Source organism: Rhinopithecus roxellana, chromosome 10 (genome assembly GCF_007565055.1).
Source record: "Rhinopithecus roxellana isolate Shanxi Qingling chromosome 10, ASM756505v1, whole genome shotgun sequence".
Classification (NCBI taxonomy): Eukaryota; Metazoa; Chordata; class Mammalia; order Primates; family Cercopithecidae; genus Rhinopithecus; species Rhinopithecus roxellana.
Genome location: NC_044558.1, coordinates 25662899 through 25681900, shown reverse-complemented (window position 1 = coordinate 25681900; position 19002 = coordinate 25662899). Strand labels below are relative to the sequence as shown.

The following is a 19002-nucleotide window of genomic DNA, read 5'->3' as shown; positions in this document are numbered from 1 at the left end:
TCATTCATGCATTCATTCAACAACTATTTATTGAGCATCTGCTATGTGCCATACCCTGTTTAGGTGCCAGGGACTGCTATTATATAGCCGAATTTATGACATCTTCTCTATTACATTGCCCAGGCAAAACTACCTGATGTCTCCTCTGTACTTCATGATACTTTGTCATATTGATAATATTTTCTAGTTGATTGCATTGTTCTGATTCTCATGTATGCTCTTCTGTTTTTAAGGTTGACATCCATATCTTATTTGTAAATATATTTTCCCTCTCATAGTAGCTGATTAGATGTTCAATAAATGAATAGTTTTCTTTCTTTCTTTCTTTTTTTTTTTTTGAGACAGAGTCTCGCTCTGTCACCTAGGCTGGAGTGAAGTGACACCGTCTCGGTTCACTGCAAACTCCACCTCCCGGGTTCAAGCAATTCTCCTGCCTCAGCCTCCTGAGTAGCTGGGACTACGGGTGCGTGCCACCATGCCTGGCTAATTTTTTGTATTGTTTTTTAGTAGCGATGGGTTTCACCGTGTTAGCCAGGATGGTCTCGATCTCCAGACCTAGTGATCCGTCTGCCTCAGCCTCCCAAAGTGTTCGGATCACAGGCGTGAGCCACTGCGCCCAGCCTTTTCTTTCTTTTAAATTCTGTTTGCACCACAAAAGAATGAGCTCTACAGGGATGGGGATCTTCGTCTATTTTGCCTGATACATGGTAGGTACACAAGGATTGTTTGCTGAAATTGATGAAGAGTTCTCATTTCTGTAGTGAAGCCAGCAGCTGTAGGAATGGTAACAGAGTAGACAAAGGGCATTTTCAGGTGTTTTTGGTGTGCAAAGCTGTACCTCTGTGATGTTGTTGGGATTAAGAGAGCACTGGGCATCTCTGGCCACTAGCAGTACAGTCTTGGGCCAGTCTTACCATTTTGGGGCTCGCTACCTTATCTATACATAGGAGGGTTGGACTCAGCTCATCCCTTCTCTAAGTTGGAATGATGCCATCATGATTCTATGTATTTAGAAGTACCTTGTAGATCGAAGGGCACTTCTTCTCAGAACTCTCAACTTTAAGTTACGGAAGTCATTAATTAAAGTAAAAGGGTGGGTAGAATTTTATCTTTGGAGCAAGTTTATACATATAAACCTTTTCCCCTTCATCTATTATGTCAAAGCTATGGATATTTTGATAGTTAACTTTTCTCTCTTGCATACAAATGATAAGAAGAAAATGATACATTAGTGGAACTGTCATTTTCTGTGTGGTCACAGCAAATTAAAAAAACCGCATTTTAATCATAAAATTAGCCTCATTCATGGTGTTTCTATCTAGAAATTATAAAAGGATGAGAGAAGTTTTACTCGATGATCACGAGATTTTAGCTGGAAAAGATGAACATAGGGTCAATAGCACAAACTTTTTTTTTTTTTAAAGAAAGAAATGCAGAAAACGGGTTTGAATTGCTAAGTTAAGTCAGAGAAAGGCTGTTGGCTTCCCAAGAGTTGCTAGACCTTTGAATGAGATCTAACAGGACTCAGAGTCTTTAAAAACAAGCAGGATTTTTTGTTTTTCTTTCCTGGCTAGAAATATATTTTAGATGTGGGTGTGTGTGGGGGGGTGTCCATCCTGGGACTCAGGTGTGAATGTCCGCTTTCTACTGGTCTTGTGATTCTGCAGAAGAGTGTCCAGTAATTAGCTAGCCCAGAAAAAATATTTATATATTACGAGTTGTGATGAAGACTTAACAACTCTTTGGTTCTGTGTAGTCTATGGACAGCTTATGGGGAGGAATTAGGGGGTGTTAACCAGCCCTTTGTTGAAGCGTGTGGACACCTCAGGCAGATGAGAACGACCTTTGTTGGCGCAGCTAAATGTCCTTGACCCGCCGGAGGTGGGGTTAGAGATTGGGAAGAGCAGAGAGTAAAATTTCTCAAAAGTTTCTAAACCAAATAGCGTGACTTTGGATTAAAAGTGTCCCCTAATGGCCACTGTAGTCTACAGCCTTGCTCTGCCCCCTGCTGTTGGCTGCTTTACTCCTGGATGCGCTTCTCCTCTATTCAAAATCGTTTACAATTCCAGGAAGATGAGTAGGTGGAAGGGGGAATTACAGGATTTCTGGGACTACTACCTCCATAACTACCCCCTCCGTGGAAAATCAACCCGTTTGATAAACATCGGGACCCCCCTGCCCGCCCCCAGAACAAATGCCACTCATATTCTGATGTCGAAGGCTTCTCCAGTGCTTGGCGTCGTGCACAGGCCATAGTGTCAGATGAGAGGTGTGAAAGTTTTCTGTGACTTTGGTGGCAGGCCGGGAGAGGGTCTCACGGCAAGACGGCCCCATTGTGGTTGCCCGGCGACCGCGGGGCGCTTGGAACCGCTCTGCGCCGTGTCCCCAGGACCCAGCCAAGTGCGCCAGCTCCAGCGGAGGAGGCTGCGGGCGGCGCGCCGGGAGAGGGACCCTGCAGCTCCAGGTAGACGCGGGGAGCGCGGGACTCGACCCCTAGCAGGGTGAGGCAGGGCTGGACCGTTTGCTCTCTGCTGCTCCTGGGGACTCCAGCCGCGCCCGCGAAAAGAGGCAGCACGGGAGCAAAGGCCAAGGAGTGGCGGCGAGCAGCGGAACCCGTCGCGGTGGTCGCTGGTCCTCTGAGCGGGTCGACCCGGGACAGGGGGCTGGGAGGTGGGGGCCGAGGAGCGCTCCGCCCCCGCCCCCGCCCTAATCCCCACCCCAACCCCCACCCCAACCCCCACCCCCACCCTGCCGCCTCGGCCTGGACCCAGACGCACACGCTCCTTAATCCCCCGCCCCCTGTTGCCCCGGCGACGGCCCAGACGAGCAGGTGATGCATTGACAGCGAGCAGATGGTCCCCCGCGGAGGCGAGCGCGGCCCACAATGCGCCCCGCGCTGCGATGCCACCACCGCCCTCCCCGCCCGGCCGCCTCGCCGCAGCCCGCATGCTAATACGGGAAGGGGGAGGGGTGGGGGAGGGGCCGGGCAGAGGGTGGGGGGCGGTGGAGGGCACGCCCCGCTTTGCTCTTTGCAGCCCTACTCACCTTATTTTACTGAATGCCCTACCCAGATCTCCGCACCAGGAAAGTTCCTCTCTACACGGAGAGACCCTCTCCCTGTCCTGCTTCTCCCCCCACCTTACCCGCCCGCTCCAGCTCTCTTCTAATTCCCCCCAAGTGGTTAATTTCCATTGAGATAAACGCTTAACCCCTCCTTCCGCGCTCCTTACCCCTATTCTGCAGTCCCTGCCCACATCTGCTCCCTGCTGGCATTTAATATTGAATCTTGGAAGACCAGAGGAATGGATTTACCACCACCGCCCCCACCCTATCCCTACTTCTAGAGCTGGTCTTGACACTTGCTAAATGTGTGTAGACATATTATTTATCTCACATCCCCCGCCCCCCCCACCCCGCACTTCAGGATCTTTTAGGCAGCTTCTTTTGGTCTTCCTTTCTAGAATTTCAAAAATAAATCACTCTTCTCCCTATGACAACTGTGCTGCCCCCTCCCGGGAAACCCTCCCATTCACATAACCTCCTCCTCCCATTCATTCGACACCCCCTCCCTTCTTTACCCTATTCACCGCTGTGTGGCAAATTGAGGCGATCTTATACTAAGGGCATGAAAACTGCTAGGCACTATTCACAATTTTAATAGTAACTTCATAGCTGTCACATAAATTCATTGCCAAGCCTACTCTATAATGGCCAAGAAGAAACTTTAAGAGAAGAAGAGGAAAAAAAAAAAAATCTGAAGACACTGCTGTGGTGTCTTTCTTTGATTTGCAGGTGTTTTTTGAAACCATTACTACAGTAACTGCAGATAGTGTTTTTTTTTTTTTTTTTTTTTTTTTTTTTTTTTTTTTTTTTTTTTTTTATCTACCACATAGTGTGCTTAAAAAAAAGCCCCACCCATCCTCCTTTTTATTTTACAGTAGATAAAAAAATGCCAATAAAAGCTTAAAAAAAGGAATGGAGAGAGAAAGAGAAAAAGAGACTGGTGAATAAAGTTGGGACAATACAGGGTCACAGAGCTGTCGAAACTAATGTCATAGTGTGGCTGTTGTACAGGCGTACAGAAAACTTCTTGTTTCTTGATTTTTATGGAGATTTCGTCTAAGGCATGGAGCACTCTCTGAACAGGTTTAGAACAAGTGGCAAAGAAAGAACTCTTCACAATAAACTCCCTTCTGATGGGCTTTATGCCCACAAACACCTGTGATTTACAAAGAGGCATTGCAGAGGACAAAGGGAGGCGAGAGGGCCAGGCTATTGTGGATAAATGATGCCTCATGTACCCATGGCCCTAAGAGAGGGTTGTTTTATTTTAAAACTTGTCTTAGATCCTTGCTATGCAAACTTACAATGAGAAAAGAAGCATTAGATTCTTCTAGGGGCTCATAATGACTTTTTCAAATGCTTCTAACTCATTTCGAGCCTTTATTTTGGTAAATTCTTACACTAGTGAATATTGTACTTACTGGAATTTAAAGAAAGATGACTTATCTTGAAGGTGAAGTTAGAAATCATTATCTAAGAGTTAGAAATAAGTAGTAAGAATGTTTGCTTTAGGGTTGTATAATATTTACAGGTATTTAAAAATTTTATGAACTTATTTTTCATAAATGCTAATACTTTCATGCCTATTTCCTCTTAATTTCTTGTCTTTTTTTCGTTTTTCTTATCTTTAAGGGGTTTTTTTTTTTTTTTTTTGCCTCCCCTTTTGGCTTTTGCTTTTTTTGTGTTCTTTGAAGTTTTCCCCTCCAATAATTTAGAGAGGAGGAGGGCAAAAATATGAAGACATAAGGGGGTAAAATAAAGAGCTACAAGTTGGGGGAGATTCCCTTTCGTTTAGGGTGGCCAAGTCCTCTCTGAGGAAATCACATTTCAGCTGGGACCTAAAACAAGTGAGAAAGCACGGGAACACCAAGCAAGCAGAGGCATGTGCAAAGACCCTGAGGCAGAAAAGAGCTTCAGGGATCCTGAGTCACTGAAGCAAGGCTAGTGTGACTGGAACATTGTCATTGTGGGGAGAATACTGCAAGATGAGGTTTGAGAGATTAGCCAGAATCAGATCGCTGAAAGCTGTATCAGATGTGGGAAAAGACTGGATTTTATTCTAAGAGAAATAGGAGGCTACTGAAGGATTTCGAGGGATCTATGTGACTGAATTTATATTTTATGATCATTACCTCTGCTGTGTAGAATATGGATTGAATGATGGAAAGAATAGAAAGTACAAGTGTTTAAGAAGCTGTTAGAAGGCTGTTGTAGTAATTCAGACAAGAAACAGCAGTATCCTGGATCAAGGTGGTGTTAATGGAAATGAAGATGGATTTAGTATCTACTTTAGAGAAAGAACTGGTGAGAGTTGATGGATGAGATTGCTTGCGTGGGGTGATGAGGGAAAGGGAAGAACTGACGGTAGCACACTTGGCAGATCGTGGTGCACATTGCAGAGATGGGGAAGAGAATAAAGATGGGGTTGTGGATCAATAATTTGATGTGTTAATTTTGAGCTACTGTTGAGGTGGCCAAAAGGAGATGGTGGGCCTGGAGACAGACACTTGACTTGCCCCATGCCCTCTTCCTTTCCTAAGCTTCTTGGGATCTATGATGTGGCATGGGATGAAGGGATGAGCTGGGCTTGTAAGATTTTCCACTTCCTGAGTCTGAACTGGAAATACTGAGATAATCTGGCAGTTTGCATCAGGGAAGAAATTGAAAAGTCATGAACTGGAGAAAGAACCATTAAAGATTATGATCAACTGGATGCCATGAATAAGTAGAAGTCTATGAAACACAGTTGAGGGAGAGGAAATTTTGTTAAAGGTTAAAGAAGCTAGCAGAAAGGAGCAAGTTTATGGAAAGAAGATATGCCATGTGACTAGAGGAACATTAGGAGGAAGACCTGTGAAGTCAGGCAGTTGAGGTCTTTACAGTTGCTTTTGACCCAGACTGAATCTCCTATTTCAGACTGTGAAACAACAACATGCAAATTGCTGGATAATGTATTTAAGGAAAAGATGAACCACAAACACATAAAATTAAGAATGGTGGCCGGGTGTGGTAGCTCACCCCTGTAATCCCAGCACTTGGGGAGGCTGAGGCAGGTGGATCACTTGAGCTCAGGAGTTCAAGACCAGCCTGGCTAACAGGGTAAAACCCCGTCTCCACTGAAAAATACAAAAATTACCCGGGCGTAGTTGCGCATATCTATAATCCCAGCTACTCAGGAGGCTGAAGCGTGAGAATCACGTGAACCTGGGAGGCGGAGGTTGCAGTGAGCTGAGATTGTGCCACTGTCCTCCAGCCTGGGCGACAGAGTGAGACTCTGTCTTAAAAAAAAAAAAAAAAAATGAAAACAAGGAGTTTCTAACAAGTTGAGGGTTATGTTTGGGAAGTCAGGAATTCCTTTTTCCCTTCAGAGTCCTGGCTTATAGAGTAAGGCCTATTTTGAATCAGCTTATCAGATTTAGTGAGGTCCACTAAAATGACTCTCTGAGTAAAGGGCTCCATGATAAAGATTAAAGTGAGAAATAAGGCTTGAGTTTTAAGCCAGGGTGAGTCTTTCCATTCTCTCCAGTCAAATGGACTGAAGATAACTCACAAATTACATTGGAGGATCTGGGGGTAGAAATAACAGTGACTGACATTTGCCAAGGTTTACAAAGTCTGATTGCCATGTAGAAACCAGGAGCTCAAGGCCTGCCATGTCTGAGCACAGGGAAGCAAAAGAGGAAGCCAGATAACAATACAGTATAGAGGTGGCACCTTATTACTTAACTTCTGCTAAATTTGGGCCATTAGATATAAGGCTTTCTTTAATCTCGCCAATTGTCTCTTGAGGCAATGAGTGTTTGTTTCCATATTTTTTCTGGAGAGTACAACAGAAGTGATTATACCTACAATTCCAAGAAAATAGGATGGATACACCAGAGTTTCCTCTTGTTATAGCACATATAGAAATTCAAATATAAAAACTACTATGTAGAATTCAGTGGTAAACTATAAAATAGCTCAACAAATATTATTATATTGATGGGAAAAAATAATTAAAATTAACTCAAGGAGAGGTGGATGACCTGACTGGAACAATAGTAATGACAAAGATGAAAAATGCTTTCAAATAGTTACCTCCCAAAAAAGTTCTAAGCCCAGATAGTTTTACAAGTCAGTTCTTTCAATGTTTTAAGGAAAAAGAAGTTCCACATTATAGAAATTTAATACATAAACACTGGTGAAATTTTTCTAATTTATGTGATTGCCAGACTGGACTAAGAGTACAATAAAACAAAATCAACAATTTTATGCATGCATATAGATGCTAATGTTCGAAAAATCCCATGCACACATTTAATTCATCAGTGTGAAATATACTACCACCCAGTAGGTATTATTTCAGAATGGTTTAATTTTAGGAATTCTAGGAATATATAATAATAATATGGTAAACAATAAAAATCATATGGGAATCCTATTAAATACCAAATATATGATGAAACTGCTCCTTATAATATTTTGTAAATTAGAAACAGATACTTATTTAACATAATAAACTATTTTAATATGAAAGCAATTATCATACTTAATGAAAAACACTGGAAGACTTTAAGATTAAAATTACAAATAAGACAAGGAGACCTATCATGCCATTATTATTTTTGATTGTTCTAAAAATTCTAGAAAATTAAATAAGATGTAAAACAGAAATGAGTGGTATAGTTGTTGAAAAGAAGAAAAAGATCACTAATTGCAAATAACATTGCTCACTGATATGTGAAAATAAAATCAATGGATAATCATATTGAATAAACTGATTCAATACCAAATAAATACAAAATTCAATAATTAAAAAAATTAAGATAGCAATAAAATGGGGGATTTTGTATTTTTAAGAGAATTTCATACAAGTTATCCTATATGGCTCTCTAAATTGACTAAAAACTGGATAAAATATTTTTAAAACATTGTAAGGTGCATTTATGAGCTGGCGTAAAGGTAGAAATCCTGAGAAATAACAATGCCAGAACTTAAAGGATTTCTTCTAAATGTCAGAGACTAAGATTTAAATTTTAATGGCAATACAGAAGATAGGCTGTTAGAAATAAAATGGGGAGCTTAATTGAAACATAAAGCTGGGATCCTAGTGTAAGAATGAACAATACATAAACCTGACATAGTTCGGGTTCCCGTTCCAAGATGGCTGAATAGGAACAGCTCAAGTCTGCAGCTCCCAGTGTGATTGACACAGAAGACAGGTGATTTCTGCATTTCCAACTGAGGTACCTGGTTTATCTCATTAGGACTGATTGAACAGTGGGTGCAGCCCATGGAGGGCGAGCTGAAGCAGGGTGGGGCATCGCCTCACCTGGGAAGTGCAAGGGGTCGGGGGATTTCCCTTTCCTAGTCAAGGGAAGCCGTGACAAACTATACCTGGAAAAACGGGACACGGCTGCGCAAATACTGCGCTTTTCCCACAGTCTTAGCAACTGGCAGACCAGGAGATTTTCTCCTGTGCCTGGCTCGGTGGGTCCCACGCCCAAGGAGCCCTGCTCACTGCTAGCGCAGCAGTCTGAGGTCGACCTGTGAGGCTGCAGTGTGGCTGGGGGAGGGGCATCTGCTATTGCTGAGGCTTGAATAGGTAACAAAGCAGCCAGGAAGCTCAAACTGGGTGGAGTCCACCATATCTCAGCAAGGCCTACTGCCTCTACAGACCCCACTTCTGTGGGCAGGGCATTAGCTAAATAAAAGGCAGCAAAAACTTCTGCAGACTTAAACATCCCTGTCTGGCAGCTGTGAGGAGAGCAGTGGTTCTCCCAGCATGGTGTTTGAGCTCTGAGAATGGACAGACTGCCTCTTCAAATGGGTCCCTGACCCCCATATAGCCTAACTGGGAGATAGCTGCCAGTAGGGGCTGACAGTCACCTCATACAGGTGGGTGCCCCTCTGGGACAAAGCTTCCAGAGAAAGGATCAGGCAGCAATATTTGCTGTTCTGCAGCCTCTGCTGGTGATACCCAGGCAAACAGTGTCTGGAGCAGACCTCCAGTAAACTCCAACATACCTTCACCTAAGGGACCTGACTGTTAGAAGGAAAACTAACTAACAGAAAGGAATAGCACCGATATCAACAAAAAGGACATCCACACCAAAAGCCCATCTGTAGGTCACCAACATCAAAGACCAAAGGTAGATAAAAACCACAAAGATGGGGAGAAACCAGAGCAGAAAAGCTGAGAATTCTGAAACTCAGAGCACCTCTTCTCTTCCAAAGCATCGCAGCTCCTTGCCAGCAACAGAACAAAGCTGGATGGAGAATGACTTTGATGAGCTGACAGAAGTAGGCTTCAGAAGGTCTTTAATAACAAACTTCTCTGAGCTAAAGGAGTATGTTCAAACCCATTGTGAGGAAGCTAAAAACCTTGAAAAAAGGTTAGATGAATGGCTAACTAGAAGAAACAGTGTAGAGAAGACCTTAAATGAACTGATGGAGCTGAACACCATGGCACTAGAACTTCATGACACATGCACAAGCTTCAATAGCTGATTTGATCACATAGAAGAAAGGGTATCAGAGATTGAAGATCAACTTAATGAAATAAGGTGAGAAGACAAGTTTAGAGTAAAAAGAAACAAACAAAGCCTCCAAAAAATATGGGACTATGTGAAAAGACCAAGTCTACATTTGATTGGTGTACCTGAAAGTGATGGGGATAATGGAACCAAGTTGGAAAACATTCTTCAGGATATTATGCAGAAGAACTTCCCCAACCTAGCAAGGCAGGCCAACATTCAAATTCAGGAAATACAGAGAACATCACAAAGATACTCCTTGAGAAGAGCAACCCCAAGACACATAATTGTCAGATTCACCAAGGTTAAAATGCAGGAAAAATTGTTAAGGGCAGTCAGAGAGAAAGGTGGGTTACCCACAAAGGGAAGCCCATCAGACTAATAGCAGATATCTCAGCAGAAACCCTACAAGCCAGAAGAGAGGAGTAGGGGCCAATATTCAATGTTCTTAAAGAATTTTCAACCCAGAGTTTCATATCCAGCCAAACTAAGCTTCATAAATGAAGGAGAAATAAAATCCTTTACAGACAAGCAAATGCTGAGAGGTTTTGTCACCACCAGGCCTGCTTTAGAAGAGCTCCTGAAGGAAGCACTAAACATGGAAAGGAACAGCCAGTACCAGCCACTGCAAAAGGATGCCAAATTGTAAAGACCATCGATGCTATGAAGAAACTGCATCAATTAATGGGCAAAATAACCAGCTAACATCATAATGACAGGATGAAATTCACACATAACAATATTAACCTTAAATGTAAATGGGCTAAATGCCCTAATTAAAAGATACAGATTGGCAAATTGGATAAAGAGTCAAGACCCATCAGTGTGCTGTATTCAGGAGACACATCTCATGTGCAGAGACACACATAGGCTCAAAATAAAGGGATGGAGGAAGATCTACCAAGCAAATGGAAAGCAAAAAAAAGCAGGGGTTGCAATCCTAGTCTTGGATAAAACAGACTTTAAACCAGCAAAGATCAAAAGAGACAAAGAAGGCTATTACATAATGGTAAAGGGATCAATTTAACAAGAAGAGCTAACTATCCTAAATATATATGCACCCAATACAGGAGCACCCAGATTCATAAAGCAAGTCCTTAGAGACCTACAAATGACTTAGACTCCCACCCAATAGTAATGGGAGGCTTTAACACCCCACTGTCAATATTGGACAGATCAATGAGACAGAAGTTTAACAAAGCTATCCAGGACTTAAATTCAGTTCTGCACCAAACGGACATAATAGACACATACAGAACTCTCCACCGCACATCAACAGAATATACATTTTTCTCAGCACCACATCATACTTATTCTAAAATTGACCACATAATTGGAAGTAAAGCACTCCTCAGCAAATGTAAAAAAGCAGAAATTATAAGAAATTGTCTCTGAGACCACAGTGTAATCAAATTAAAACTCAGGATTAAGAAACTCACTCAAAACTGCACAACTGCGTGGAAACTGTGCAACCTGCTCCTGAATGACTACTGGGTAAATAACAAAATGAAGACAGAAATAAAGATATTCTTGGAAACCAATGAGAACAAAGACACAATGTACTAGAATCTCTGGGACACATTTAAAGCAGTGTGTAGAGGGAAATTTATAGCACTAAATGCCCACAAGAGAAAGCAGGAAAGATCTAAAATCAACACTCTAACATCACAATTAAAAGAACTAGAGAAGCAAGAGCAAATAAATTCAAAAGCAAGCAGAAGGCAGGAAATAACTAAGATCAGAGCAGAACTGAAGGAGATAGAGACACAAAAATCCCTTCAAAAAATCAATGAATCCAGGAGCTGGTTTTTTGAAAAGATGAACAAAATTGATAGACTGCTAGCAAGACTAATAAGAAAAGAGAGAAGAATCAAATAGATGCAATAAAAAATGATATAGGGGCTATCACCACCCATCCCACAGAAATGCAAACTACATCAGAGAATACTATAAACACCTCTACACAAGTAAACTAGAAAATCTAGGAGAAATGGATAAATTCCTGGACACACACACCCTCCCAAGACTAAACCAGGAAGAAGTTGAATCTCTGAATAGACCAATAACAGGCTCTGAAACTGAGGCAATAATTAATAGCCTACCAACCAAAAAAGTCCAGGACCAGATGGATTCACAGCCGAATTTTACCAGAGGTACAAAGAAGAGCTGGTACCATACCTTCTGAAACTATTCCAATCAATAGAAAAAGAGGGATTCCTCCATAACTCATTTTATGAGGCCAGCATCATCCTGACACCAAAACCTGGCAGAGATACAACAAAAAAAGAGAATTTTAGACCAATATCCCTGATGAACATTGAGGCAAAAATCCTCAGTAAAATACTGGCAAACTGAATCCAGTCACACAGCTAAAAGCTTATCCACCACGATGAAGTCAGCTTCATCCCTGGGATGCAAGGCTGGTTCAACATACGTAGATCAATAAACGTAATCTGTCACATAAATGGAACCAATGACAAAGCCCACATGATTATCTCAATAGATGTAGAAAAGGCCTTTGACAAAATTCAACGGCCCTTCATGCTAAAAACTCTCAATAAACTAGGTATTAATGGAACGTACCTCAACATAATAAGAGCTATTTATGACAAACCCACAATCAATATCATACTGATTGGGCAAAAACTGGAAGCATTCCCTTTGAAAACTGGCAAGAGACAAGGATGTTCTCTGTCACCACTCCTATTCAACATAGTGTTGGAAGTTCTGGCCAGGGCAATCAGGCAAGAGAAAGAAATGAAGGGTATTCAATTAGGAAAAGAGGAAGTCAAATTGTCCCTGTTTGCAGATGATGTGATTGTATATTTAGAAAACCCCCTCATCTCAGCCCCAAATCTCCTTAAGCTGATAAGCAACTTCAGCAAAGTCTCAGGATACAACATTGATGTGCAAAAATCACAAGCATTCCTATATAGCAATAACAGAGAAACAGAGAGCCAAATCATGAGTGAACTCCCATTCAAAATTGCTACATAGAGAATAAAATACCTAGGAATGCAACTTACAAGGGACGTGAAGGACCTTTTGAAGGAGAACTACAAACCACTGCTCAGCAAAATAAAAGAGGATACAAACAAATGGAAGAACCTTTCATGCTCCTGGATAGGAAGAATCAATATCGTGAAAATGGCCATAGTGCCCAAGGTAATTTATAGACTCAGTGCCATCCCCATCAAGCTACCAATGACTTTCTTCACAGAATTGGAAAAAACTACTTTAAAGTTCATATGCAACTAAAAAAGAGCCTGCATTGCCAAGACAATCCTAAGCAAAAAGAACAAAGCTGGAGGCAACACGTTACTTGACTTCAAACTATACTACAAGGCTACAGTAACCAAAACAGCATGGTACTAGTACAAAAACAGGTACATAGACCAATGGAACAGAGCAGAGGCCTCAGAAATAACACCACACATCTACAACCATCTGATCTTTGACAAACCTGACAAAAACAAGAAGTGGGGAAAGGATTCCCTATTTAATAAATGGTGCTGGGAAAACTGGTTAGCCATATGTAGAAAACTGAAACTGTATTCCTTCCTTACAGCCTATACAAAAATTAATTCAAGATGGATTAAAGACTTAAATGTTAGACCTGAAACCATAAAAACCCTAGAAGAAAACCTAGGCAGTACCATTCGGGACATAGGCATGGGGAAGGACTTCATGACTAAAACACAAAAAGCAATGGCAACAAAAGCCAAAATTAACAAATTGGATCTAATTAAACTGAAGAGCTTCTGCACAGCAAAAGAAACTACCATCAGAGTGAACAGGTAACCTACAGAATGGGAGAAAATTTTTGCAATCTATCCATCTGACAAAGGGCTAATATCCAGAATCTACAAAGAACTTAAACAAATTTACAAGAAAAAACAACCCCATCGAAAAGTGGGCAAAGGATATGAACAGATACTTCTCAAAAGAAGACATTTATGCAGCCAACAGACACATGAAAAAATGCTCATCATCACTGGTCATCAGAGAAATGAAAATCAAAACCACAATGAGATACCATCTCACACCAGTTAGAATGGTGATCATTAGAAAGTCAGGAAACAATAGATGCTGGAGGGTATGCGGAGAAATAGGAAAGCTTTTAAGCTGTTCATGGGAGTGTAAATTAGTTCAACCATTGTGGAAGACAGTGTGGTGATTCTTCAAGGATCTAAAACCAGAAATACCATTTGACCCAGTGATCCCATTACTGGGTATATACCCAAAGGATTATAAATCATAATACTATAAAGACACATGCACATGATTATTGTGGCACTATTCACAATAGCAAAGACTTGGAACCAGCACAAATGTCTATCCATGATAGACTGGATTAAGAAAATGTGGCACATATACACCATGGAATACTATGCAGCCATAAAAAAGGATGAGTTTATGTCCTTTGCTGGGACGTGGATGAAGCTGGAAACCATCATTCTCAGCAAACTGTCACAAGGACGAAACACCAATCACCGTATGTTTTCACTCATAGGTGGGAATTGAACAATGAGAACACTTGGACACAGGACAGGGCACATCACACACCAGGGCCTGTTGCGTGGTGAGGGCTGGGGGAGGGATAGCATTAGGTGAAATACCTAATGTAAATGACAAGTTGAAGGGTGCAGCAAACCAGCATGGCACATGTATACCTATCTAACAAACCTCATGTTGTGCACATGTACCCTGGAACTTAAAGTACAATAAAAAAGAAACGAAAAAAAAAAAGAAAAGTAAAAAAACATAAACCTGACATAAAGAATTCAACAACAACAACAACAACAACAAAAAGCTGCTTGATTCAACTTTCACTGTGGGTAGAGTGAAGAAAAATCGTAACCATAATTTTCATAACTACACGCTAGCTCTCATAAATGCTTGAGTCCTTATTCATGCCATGTATTTGAGGGTCTGAAAAAAAAATTTTAACTGGAGAATTTAAAATGGCCTGAGGCTGGATCATTTCTGGGAAACTGTGAGTTAAACATAAGCCTTCAAGAATTTTCTTAAATTTCTTATTAGGGCTGTTTTAGGTTCAGAGCAAAATTGAGAGTAGAGTAGACAGATACCCCTTACACTCTATGCCCCCACACATGCACAGCATTCCCCATTATCAACAACCCAGTCAGAGTGGTACGTTTGCTACAATTGATTAACCTACACACATCATCACCCAAAATCCGTAGTTCACATTAGAGTTCACTCTTGGTGTTTGGAATTTTACATATAAGGTTCAAACTAAAACGAGAAACTCACTGTCCAAAATCACAATACCCACAAGCAAAGAGGTAGTCTAATTGAGAGACAACAGAAATAACAGACACCAATTTTAGATCTGCATAGATTTTTGATATCATCAGAAATTAAGTATATTTATTGTATTGAGAGGAAAAATAAGTTCAAAAATGTGAGCAAGAACCAGATGCAATAAAGTAAAATCAGTCAGACTGTAAAAATAAACTTATAGAAATATACTTTAAATTAAAAATTCAATAGGCAAGTTAAATAGTAGATAAGAAAAACCTGAAAAAGAGTTTAATGAACTGGAATGTAAATCTAAAGAGATTGTCCAGTGGCTAGAAAGATGGGAGAAAAAAAGAAAAAATAAACACAAAGAATAAGTTAAAAGACATGGAAAATAGAGAAAAAGGTCTAGCAAATTTAATCAGAATTCCATAAAGATAATAGAAACATAAGAGATAATATTTAAGGTGATAATGACTGAAACCTATCTCAGAATTATTCAAAGATACGTATCCTAACATACAGAAAGTCCAGCAAATCACAGACAGGATACATAAAAAACAATTCACATCTAGATTCACCAAAATGAAACTAAAAATCCACATTCATATACACACAAAAGATCTTAAGCCACAGAAGGGACAAGCAAGAAGACTAGAAACAAAACTAAATAAAGCAAATGCAAAACAAAACCCAAAACACTGTAGAGAATAGACATTGGCAACAGTCTTACCACCATCTTTACAACAGAAATAATGAAAACTATAAGATGGTGGAAATTCATATGCACACAAAAGATCTTAAGCCACAGAAAGGACAAGCAAGAAGACTAGAAACAAAACAAAATAAAGCAAAATGTAAAACAAAACCCAGAACACTGTAGAGAATAGACATTGGCAACAGACTGACCACTATCTTTACAACAGAAATAATTAAAACTATAAGATGGTGGAATAATACCTTAAGTGGACTGAGAGAAAATAATTGTCAGCCTAGAACTGCACACCCAGCAAAACTGTATTCAAGTGCAAGGATAAAATAAAGACATTTCCAAACAGACCTGAGAGTTTACTACCAGTAGACCCTCACTAAAGGTAATTCTAAAGGATTTTCTCTATGAAGGAAAAATGTAATCCCAGATAGATCGGAGATGCAAAAAAGACTGATTATGAAATATATTGATAAGTGTGTGCATAAATCAAAATAACAGTTGACTGCAAAAAATCAGAACAATAATAGTGACAATGTCTAACTTGTGGGGGAAAAGACCAGCAATTTAGAGAACTAACATATTGGACAACAACGGCTTTGAGTTTCGCAGTGGGTGGTCAGTGTTAAAGAACTTTGTTTTATTTACAGGAGTGTTAAATTTATTAAATATTTAGATTGTAAGTTAGTATACATGTTTTATTATAAAGGTAAAGTTGTACGAATACCTTCCAAGACATAGAGGGGGAGAAAGTAGAAAAAGAAAAAGAAAAAATAATTTAGTCAATTCTAAAAGTGTAGGGGCAGAAAAAACCCAAACAAAAACCAGAAGAACCAGGACAAGTAGATAAGTAGAAAGCACAAATAAGATGGTAGAAATTAAGTTCAAATATATTCATTATCACAATAAGTAGAAAAGGGCTAAACTTCTTAGTTAAGAGTGTCAGACGGTGTTTTTTGTTTTTTTTTAAAGCGACTCGCTTTATGTTAATTTTAAAAAACACACCCCAAATTAGCCGGGCTTGATGGCGGGCGCCTATAGTCCCAGCTACTCAGGAGGCTGAGGCAGGAGGATAGCGTGAACCCGGAACCGGAGCTTGCAGTGAGCCGAGATCACGCCACTGCACTCCGGCCTGAGCGACAGAGAGAGACTCCGTCTCAAGAAAGCGAAAACAAAAACAAAAACAAAAAAACCCACCCCAAACCACAAGGAACACAAATGTTGAAAGTTCAAGTATGGAAAAAAATATGTAGTAAACCCCCAGGAAAATGTAGCCCACAAAAATACCAATTAAAACAATTTAGAAAGAATGTCTTCAGCATTTGACTTCTGTCCTTCCTTTTATTTTTAAATAGGGACAGGCTCGATTTATTTTCTTCTGTTGAGATGTGAGTAGGATTAGGATGTGACAGACTCTTGATCAGTTAAGACTTTTATAGTATGGTATACATTTCTTCAGTTTCATAGAGGACAAGTTTTTCCTTATTTACTTTTGGGATTCTTTTCATGACAGAACAGAGTAACTGAAAATATTCCTTTAGCCACATACATAAACCCATGTTTTATTTTTGGATATCACTTATCACACTATGGCATAGGTTTTATTGTATTAGCAAAACTAACAAGAAAACTGCTGTAGCTATATTAACATCAAAGTAAACACTTTCTAAGGAAAAAAATTAGTAGACATAAAGAAGAGAGTTATATAATAAAATTATTTGTTAAGAAGATGTAACTCTAAACTTTTATGCAGCTAATTATAAACTCTCAAAATTACAAAAATTGACTGAACTACGGAAAAAAATAGAAAGACTAGAAAGACCCAATACATTAGTGGGAGATTTTAATATATCTTTGTCAGTAATTAACAGATGAAGCAGATAAAAAATCAAGGATATAGATGATATGAACATAATTAATAGGCTTGATGTAATGAATAGTTATAGATTACATCCAATAATTTGAAAATATTGAATCTAAGCACATATGAAATATTTATTAAAATTGGCTACATGGAGACTGTAAAATTGTACTCAATAAATTTCAGAGAATTGATATCAACAAATCTTATTTTTGGATATAAATGTAACCAATTTAAAAATTAATAGCAAAAAGATAATTGGGAAATACCATACATTTAAACAACGTATGGGTTAAGAAATCAAAATGCAAATTCAAAAGCATTAGAAATGAGAGATAATAAAAGCATTATATTTCAAAACATTGGAGGCAGGCAAAGTAGTATTAGAAAAAAATACAATTATTTAAATACATTAGTAAAGAAGACTAAATAGTGAATTAAAAACACAAGAATAGCAGAATAAGCCCCCAAAACGTATAGGAAAGAGAATGAATAATTTAAAACAAACACCCCCCATGAAGAAAAACTAATGAATTAGAAAATCAACATATAAAAAGAATCCACAAAGGTAAAAGTTTGTGCTTTGAAAAAATTAATAAAATTGACAAGCCTGTGGCAATATATGTCAAGAGAAAAATGAGAAATGCATTATAAATAATAATGAGAATTAAAACAGGAACATAATAGAATAGAATTTTTTATGCTGAATAGATTAAAATATGTGTGTATTATATACATTTTAAAGTCAATGAATCTGGAAATCTAGAAAATAAAATAATTTATTTGAAAAATGCAGTTTGCTAAAACTGACTCAAAAAGAAATAGAAAATATAAATAACCATATAATCATTAAATAAATTGAATTAATAGTTTAAGTTTTCCCCACAAAGATAGCATCAGAATAGGTGATTTTTACCAATACAGTTATTCAGATATTTAAGGGGCAAGTAATTTAAATCCTATACAAACTCTATCAGTGATTATGAAAAGAGAATATTCTCCAAGTATTTTACAGCTAGCATAACTGTGACACTAAAATAAGGTAAGGACATTATAAAGTGGAAAAAGGCAATTTCACTTGTGATCATTGAAGAAGAAGAAAAAAAGCAAAATAAAATATTAACAAACAAAATTTAGCACTATCCAGCACTATGCTAAAAAGAAAATACATTATGACCACGTTGTTTTTTATCTCATGAATGCCTGGTTCATTTAATATTGGAAATTTTATTAATGTGGCATCACTGCAGCATCATTGAAAGGAAATATACAATCTTCTTAACAGTTGCAGGGGAGATAGTTAATAGAATTTGCTCTCTGTCTCTAATTTAAAACCAAAAACACTTACAAACTAGGAATAGAAGAAAAATTGTTTGATTTGATAAAGGCATCTGCAAAAATATTAAAACATGACAAATATCATACTGGATGAGGAAATGTATGAATTTCTGTTAACATCAGAAACAACCAAGCATATCTAACTTCTGTGAAGACTGAAACTTACACTATTTTGGGGCTCTGATTCCTGAGTGTTAGGATTTATTGACCTGTTGATATCACCTCCTCTTATTTTTTGCAACTCCACACCT

At 39.1% G+C, this 19002-nt stretch overlaps 1 protein-coding gene and 1 long non-coding RNA gene across 3 annotated transcripts in view; one reads left to right on the top strand and one right to left on the bottom strand.

The window, feature by feature from the left end:
• Positions 1–676: 676 nt before the first annotated feature.
• Positions 677–2324, bottom strand: LOC115899934. The gene is made up of 3 exons (XR_004059555.1): positions 2119–2324; positions 1137–1195; positions 677–773 (listed from the first exon to the last, which is right to left on the bottom strand). It is a non-coding gene; the product is annotated as an uncharacterized LOC115899934 (long non-coding RNA).
• Positions 2325–2357: 33 nt separating this feature from the next.
• The window catches only part of C10H12orf42 (chromosome 10 C12orf42 homolog), a 178223-nt gene continuing 161578 nt past the window's right edge, over positions 2358–19002 (top strand). The window contains exons 1-2 of one of the 2 annotated variants that reach the window (XM_010357278.2): positions 2358–2593; positions 6275–6280. The gene's annotated coding sequence lies outside the window, so the exon portion shown is untranslated. The remainder of the gene's footprint in view (positions 2594–6274; positions 6281–19002) is intronic. The other variant, XM_010357277.2, reaches the window with a different exon arrangement.